The following is a 7,705-nucleotide window of genomic DNA, read 5'->3' as shown; positions in this document are numbered from 1 at the left end:
TCACTTACGGCTCTGGGGCGGCCGGCCAGGCGGTGGCCAAGCAGGACCGACATGGCCATTTCCCCCTTTGCGGCCCTGAGAGAGAGAGAGAGAGAGAGAGGCGTGGACCTTGGCGATGGGAGAGTCCGGCTCCCTCCTTTAGAGATGAAGACCCAAGGCCCAGAGACACGCAGTGACTGCCCCGGGGTTGCACAGCGAGGTCGACCCTGGGCCTTGCCTGCTGGCTCCAGTTTGGCGCTCTGTCCAGGGCTCCACGGAGCCCGAGCCGTGAGCCGGCCCTCTGAGCCGCGTCCTTGGAAGGAGAAGTGAAATGAGACGTCTGGCTGAGCCGGGCTCTGTGGCAGGATGACAGATGGCCCCCTTGCCTTGCTAGGAAGCGTGTTCTGGGAACAAGAGGCCAAGCGGAGACATTTATCGGCCTCCCGGTCGGCGGCTGGGCTCGGCCGGCACGGGGGGGGCGGAGGGAGGGAGGGCAGATGTGAAGGCCACAGGCTCTCTAGCTCCTTCCTAACAGACACTCTCGGGGCGGACCCACGCCTCGGGCCCGGGGCCCATTCGTCGCAAAGGCCAGGGCAAGGGGGGAGGACACCCTTTTAATTTAGCCTGCGTTTAAAATTGGAGCATTTCAGTTTATTCTGATTGCATCCCTGAGCCTTGCAATTTCGTGTGTGTGCACGCGTGCGTATACTTAATTTTTAAGGCTGTAACATACAGGATGCAGTGTGACAAGAGTTCTCAAACGTAGAGGACACAATCATTTTTACAGGACATTTGGCAAGTGTCTATGAAAGTCTTGAAATGTTTATCCCCTTTGTCTTAGGAATTGCATTTCCGGGACCCTGTTCTAAGGAAACGATCAGAGAGGCGCCTGAGTGTCTCGGTGGGTGAAGCGTCTGACCCTAGATTTCGGCTCAGGTTACGATCTCGCAGTTTGTGAGTTTGAGCCCCACATTGGGCTCTGCTGACAGCGAAGAGCCTGCTTGGGATTCTGTGTCCCGCTCCCCCCCACCCCCCACCCTGCTCTCTGCCCCTCCTCCACTCTCTCTCGCTCTCGAGAATAAATAAACATTAAATAAAAGAAGTTTAAAATTAAAAAAAAATGATCAGAGACAGACACAAAGGTGTTTATGGCAGCACTAAATTAGATGCAATCTTCGTATCCTGCCCGTCAAGATACAACGGCGAACTATGGTCCATCCGCTTGGTAAATTTTTACGAATCATTTGAAAATGGTATATGAGCTCGGATGATATGAGAAACGCCCCCAACACGGCGTCAGGTGGAAACACGGGGCCCGCGGCCGTCGGTACGTATCTTTCGACTGATACTGATTTATCTGTCTCTCTCTCTCTCTCTCTCTCTCTCTCTCTCCCACTTTTTAGAATCCTTACACCATTTTAGAAAACCTGGCAAGAAGGAGCCACGTTCAATGTTTACGGCGATTTTCTCCGGGAGAAGGGGGATTCGGGGTGGTTTTGACCCCCTTCCCGTTTCCGTGCTGGCTTCGCGCTGTGTTTTATGCTCGCACACGTGGCTGAGGTGGTGGCCCGGCCGGAGGCGAGATTTGGCGTCTGTGGTGGGTGGAGGTGAGTGACGGCCTCTCCCTCTGTCCCGGGTATCGGTTTCCCCTCCACGGGTCTCCAGGAGGCCTGCGCATGTGGGTGTGGGTGTGTCTGGTGGCCCCCGTGAACCTCCCCTTCCCCGGCGGGCAGGGGCCCCTGGCAGACAAAACTGGCCGTTCCTTTCTGGAAACAGCTGTTACTTGGAAGTCCCCATCCCCCCGTTGACCCGGTCACCATGGCAACCTGTGTGCGCCCAGCGGGGTCTGAGGACCTGCTACAAACCAGGCGGTGGAGGGCACCCAGCCGGCCACGCCCAGGCTTTGTGACAGTCCTGACGTTCTGTAGTGAGAGCATCCCCATAGGGTGGGAGTCACAATCTTGCGGGCAGGTGCACAGACGTATTTCATGGGGTCGACACAAGGGGACGACTCCAGGCAGGTCCCAGCCTCCAGCGGCCTCCCCGCTGTGGCCCCTGCACCTGCAGCCCCGAGGACCTTCCCGCCTCTGCCGCCTGTGCTCACTCTCCCTCCCTCCCTTTCCCGCCTTGCCTTTGCTCAGTCCGCCCCACCTACATCGGTCCTGACTCCCCGCCACATGGTCCCAACCCTCCTGCTGTGTGTCCCTCCTCGGACCCAGCGCTGGCTTTGTCCGCGGCTCTGTCCTTGCCAGCCCTGGGGGGGGGGGCGCAGAGCTCGGCCTGTGTCAGCGCTCAGTGCCCGCTGAGCAAAGGTGTTCTGCCCCCTCACACTGCTGAGAGATCGCAGGCTCAGAGAGGCTCAGGGAGCCACCCAGGGTCACACAGCTCTCGGGAGAAACACCGGAACTCAGGTCTTGGTCCTTCAAACGCCCGCTGGTCTTTCTTTGTACGCGTTATTACAACGTGCGGGGAACCCGGACGCTCTAGTCACTTGGGGGGCCCAGGGCTAGAGAAGGCAGACGGTGGGTGTGGCTGATGCGGACTTTGTCCTCGGAGGTGACTGAGCGGTGCTGCCCAGAAAACGCATCGGGGTTGGTCCTTGTCCGGAAGGCTGACTTCCTCCCTCGGGCAACCTCTTCTGTGTGGGGAAGAGTCCTGTGGGGCAAGGGCCCCCAGAGAGAGGGCCGAGCGCGTGGCCTTGTTCTGTGTCCGGTGGGCAGGCAGGACTCCGCACAACCCAGGTCGCTGCTCTGCTGTGTGACTTCAGACGTGCCACTTACCCACTCTGTGCCTCGCTCCCTAGGCTCCCCGGGACCCTTGAGACGCTGCGGAGCTGGTTCCTACGAGGCTCACACCGGCCCCCGGCGCACGGAGAGCCTCCTGCTCACGCCTGTGCCGGGGGTGGACGCGGACCAGGAATCGGGACCCCGAGGCTGCCCCTTCTCTCTCTGCACCGGGGCCCCCGGCGCAGGTGGGATCCACGCCGCTGGGCGCCTTCCGGTTTCCTGCCCTTGGTTCCCTGCTGCCTTGCGACTGCTTTTAGCTAAGCCTCCCGAGGCCACGGGGAGACTGGGGGGGAGTAGAGAGCCCCCCAGCTCCGGAGGTCCCGGCCCCTTCCGTGTGGGCGCAGGGCAGCCGGGCGCCTGCCGGCCCCCAGGCGACCTCGTGACCCGCGGGCAGGTGTTCCCGAGGGGGACTCCCAGGGGCGCTTGGGGGCGGACGGGCTGGAGCCCTGTACTCGAGGGACACGATGTCCCTTCACACTTCAGGGCACTCAGTGCCGCGTGGGGGAGACGCGGTCTGAGCTGTGAAGCCGTGAGGGGGGGGGGTTGGAGCCGTCCAGCTGATGCAGACCCCGGGCCACCACCGCCTGGGCTGGGGGCTGGCCCTGCGGGAGGGGGAGGCCCAGGGCCCTTGAGTCAGGCTGCGGTGAGGGCAGAGGGCGCCTCCGGTCCAGGCTGTCTTGGGAAATCAGGTGACCTCGCCTCGGTGGCCCCTCGCTGGGGGCAGGACTGGGGGGCCTGAGGCCCCCCCCGTTTCCGGAGCCTTAGAGTCAGTTGGGGGGCTCCCTGCGGGGCTTCTCGGGGTTGCCCCCCTCCGCGCTGCACAAAGGAGGCTCTGTAAGCCCGCTGCAGAGCCAGGACGGGGGCTGGGGGGCTGGGGCCCCCCGGGTGGGGGCGGGGGGCTGTCTCTGCAGATCCTGGGCTTCACAGGCTCCGTTCAGGGCTGGGGGGGGGGCGGACGCTGCCTCTCTGAGCCTTCAGATCTCCCACCACCTGCTCAGCGGGACCCCCTGTTTAAACCCTCCACGGGGTTTCCTTCCAGGGGAATAACTCGCATCCATTTGTTTCTAGTGGCTCACTCGGGGACATCAGTCCTGTGGGAGCCCTTTGGGGCTCAGGAAGTTTCCATTTGAGGCAAAGTTGAAAATGGCTGGAGTGGGATCTTGGGGGGAGCTCGGGGGGGGCTACGTGTTGTTCACCAACATCTGGTGCCTCCACTGGCTCCCTCCCCGGCCCCGGTCCCCGCCTGTGTCTTACCTCCTGGGTGACGAGGACGGGGGCGGGGGCACGGTGGTGAGAGGGGACCTGTCCTCCGGGGACACCATGGGGAGGGGACGCCCGCTGAGGGCCTGCTGGGCGGGAGGAGAGGAGAAGTGTCCTCCTGTGATGACCGAGCTTGGGGAAGGGGCTGCGGAGGGGCTCACGGAGGCCTGGGTCCCGCTCAGGCGTGAGGTCTGTCACAGACCTGTTCTTGGACCTGCTGCTTTGGGATGAGCTGTCTCTGTCTCTGTCTCTGTCTCGCTCTCAGAGCAGCCCGCTCCCCGGCTGCCCGAGGACTCAAAGCCCAGCGGCTTCTCCTGAGAGCAGTCCCTTTAGCTCCAAGAACTCGGTCACTTGAGTGCAGGCTGGTTTAGATGTTCCCGGCCAGTCTCCTGGCTCTCCCGTGGCCGAGCGAGTCCACAAAATTGCGCCTCACGCTCTCGTGGCTGCCAAACCCCCACGTACACAGTCCTCTCTGATCCCCAAACACCCTGTCAAGTGGGCGTTAAGGTCCCATCGGGACAGGGAAACGGAGGCACCTGCTTGCGATTCTGGGCCTCTCCTTGCCCATCTGTAAAATGGCCAGGCTGGACAAAGAGGTTCTTTGAGGTGCTGTCCACGCAGTCTCTCCCTTGTGTGTTGGGACTGAGGGGAGGGCACTTCCCCGGATGGCGCAGGCGGGCGCTGGCCGCGGCAGGCTGCACGGTGAGGTCGGAGGGTCAGAGGTGTGAGACACATCTGGTCTCTTGGCTTGGCCCTAGTTTAGCTTCTGGCCTCGGGTGAGTCGCTTGAGCAGGCCGGACCTGTTTCCTTCTCATCCGCCAAGCGGGCTCACGATCCCGCTTCCGTCTGCCACAACCTCGTGTGAATTTCAGATAAGAGAATTGGTGTGAAAATGCCCTGTGGCCCGTGGGTGTTAAGGTGGCGTTTCGGAGGGGATGTGAGGAGGTGTGACCTAAGTAGAGAGCTGACATCCATGCCCTTGCTGGAGCTCTCCACTTCCGCTTCTGCCATGAGCACGCGAGGAACGGGCCCCGGGTGGACGGCTGGCCCTGGAAGTGAGCTGTCCCGGGGATCCGCAGTCTGCCTGTATGGAGAAGTACAGCTGACTGTACATTTTGGAGCCTGAGAGCAAATGCGTGCTGGTGTATGTCGCTGAGTTTGGGACTGTTTGTTAAGCAGCACTAGCTGACTGATACTCACATACGTCCCCTTAAAGGAAACAAAAACACCAAACCTCAAATGGATGGGGTGATGCCGTGTGGACGGCCCTTCCCTCTCGCTGCAAACCTTCTGACTTTCGTTCTGCACCCACAGTCTTCAGGCCTTGCCATGGGGTTTCCAAAAGGCAGTGTTTTCCCAACGCGGTGTGTGATTTTAGGGGGTCCCGGAGACGATTTCAAAAGGTGCACAGATAAGGCACCAACGTCATTGAATCACAGAGTGAGAACATTATCCACTTTCCAAATATCCACTTCCCAAACCTCTCCTGCTCCTCTGGTGACATCGAGGGTGATGTCGAGCCCACGAACCGCGAGATCATGACCTGAGCTGATGTCGGACGCCCAACCGACTGAGCCGTCCAGGTGTCCCTGGAAAGAATTTTAGACTTCCGGAAGGACTGGAAGGACAATACGGAGTGTCCCCTGCACCCTTCCCCCAGCTTCCCCCAAGGCCGACATCTTTCGTAACCATCGGTCCAATCGGTGAAACAGACGGTCCGCGGTCACTTGGGCATCGTCCCCTCTGCGCCTGCGGAGATCTTGTCTCTGGTCCAGGACCCCACTTTGCACTGAGTGGTCCCACCTGTTTCGCGTCCCCTCCGGCCTCTGACAGTTTCTTTATCTTGCGTGATCTTCCTGCGTTTGAAGGGTGCTGGCCAGTCATTCAGGAGAATGTCACTCGGTCTGGGTTCTCCGGATGTTTCCTCGTGAGGACCACGGACGGGGCGTTTTGCCTGCTCGCTGCGTCGCGCGTCTGGAGGCGCCTGACGTCTTGGAGACCTTCGGACACGTTTGTGTGGCTGAGGTTTGGGAGCCGGCCACAGACAGAGGCAGTTACGTGGCCGTCCCCTGGTGGCCTCTGCGACGTGGGTTCCTGTCTGCGCGGCAGCCCCCGTGACCCGGCTCCCGTGAGCGTCTCCTGCCTGGGTCGTGACTCACGGCCCAACTCTGTAGTGTCCCTTACGGGAACCAGCGACCGTGTCCCCATCCCCTGCCCCCCCCCCGCAGCCGGTCCTGAATGGTGACTGAGCTCAGACCCCACTTAGCTTTTATCATCGTGCTTTGTGAGATGCGCTCACGCCGGCTCAGGCGAACAGTGTGAGACAGCTCTTTGGATTTGATCTCCCCTTAGATGACGCTTTTTGGGCTGGAAAATAAAGACGTCCCAGGCAGGTGGGAGTCATGACACCCTCGGAGAGCCATCTCGGCCTTTTTCCGTTCAACCCCAGCAGAGGCTTTCCCAACAGATCTTGCCAAACTATCGCTTTGACTTCCTTTCCCTTCATGCTCAGGAAAATGTGCCGTGAAATCACAACGTCTCTTCCCCGTGCGATCGGAAGACACTCTCTCTTTTGGCCTCCTTCCCACGTGGACTCTCCCTGGGGCTCCGGAAGGAGGAGGGGGCTTGTGCCTGCTGCTGGCTCTGGGCAGCCGGGCGCTGGTTCAGGGCCCCAGGGTGCTGTCCTGAGGAGGAAAGCCAATTACCCGAAGTTGGGACGGATTAACCACCATGGAGGGCCGGATCTCAGAAGAAAGACCTCCCTCTCCCTGGCATCCGTGTAACGAGGTGATGGGCCATGGGGAGGCCCCAGACGGCCCCCAGGAGGTGATGGGCTAGAGGGAGGCCCTGGATGGCTCCCAGAAGGTGATGGGCCACGGGGAGGCCCTGGACAGCCCCCAGGAGGTGATGGGCTAGAGGGAGACCCCAGACGGCCCCCAGGAAGTGATGGGCCACGGGGAGGCCCCGGACGGCCCCCAGGAAGTGATGGGCCATGGGGAGGCCCTGGACGGCCCCCAGGAGGTGATGGGCTAGAGGGAGGCCCCGAACGGCCCCCAAGGAGGTGATGGGCTAGAGGGAGGCCCCCGATGGCCCCCTGGAGGTGATGGGCCATGGGGAGGCCCCCAGGCCTGCAGTGATCCCCTGGCTCGGCTTGTGTCAAATCTGGCTCCCAGCGTCCCCACCTCATGCCGACTGGCCTCCCGTGTCAAAGCTGACGGAGGGAGATGACAAATAAGGTAGTTACGGTTCTTGGTCAACGTGAGTCACTCCCTTGTTTTTCTCGCTGGTGTGCGAAGTCACACGGGAGACGGCAGCTTCAGAGCAGAGAAGTCCGGGAGGTGGGCGGGTGCCGTGCGGGCAGGTGCGTGAGAACAGGGAGAAGGGGACCGGCTGAGGGCGGTCTCAGTGCTGCCCAGGGCCCCGGGGATGACAGGGGGGAAATGCCCTGGGCCGAGTCCGGGGAGGCCCCGTGCTCTCCTGTCCCGTCGGCAGCCTTTCTCCACGAAGTCCGAACCTCCTCTCGGGCCGGAACCGGTCGGTGTGGCCGTTCATCGCACCCTGAGTTGTGGCCGATGGAGCGTGGACAGGAGTGATGTGTGGTGCAGGACTGGGCTCCAACCACCTCGTACAATGACCCTCCAGTCCCCCGGGGACGGAAGGAGCCTGGGTCCCTGGGTCCC

The 7,705-nt window shown here is 61.7% G+C and overlaps 1 long non-coding RNA gene across 1 annotated transcript; it reads left to right on the top strand.

The window, feature by feature from the left end:
- The first annotated feature begins 506 nt into the window (after window positions 1-506).
- Window positions 507-3,261, top strand: LOC123604638. Its single transcript, XR_006715407.1, has 3 exons — window positions 507-880; window positions 1,383-1,586; window positions 2,783-3,261. It is a non-coding gene; the product is annotated as an uncharacterized LOC123604638 (long non-coding RNA).
- Window positions 3,262-7,705: the final 4,444 nt, after the last annotated feature.

The sequence above is a fragment of the Leopardus geoffroyi genome, chromosome E1 (genome assembly GCF_018350155.1).
Source record: "Leopardus geoffroyi isolate Oge1 chromosome E1, O.geoffroyi_Oge1_pat1.0, whole genome shotgun sequence".
Taxonomy (NCBI): Eukaryota; Metazoa; Chordata; class Mammalia; order Carnivora; family Felidae; genus Leopardus; species Leopardus geoffroyi.
Note: the sequence above shows the minus strand (reverse complement) of the source record. Positions and strands in the feature narration are given on the sequence as shown.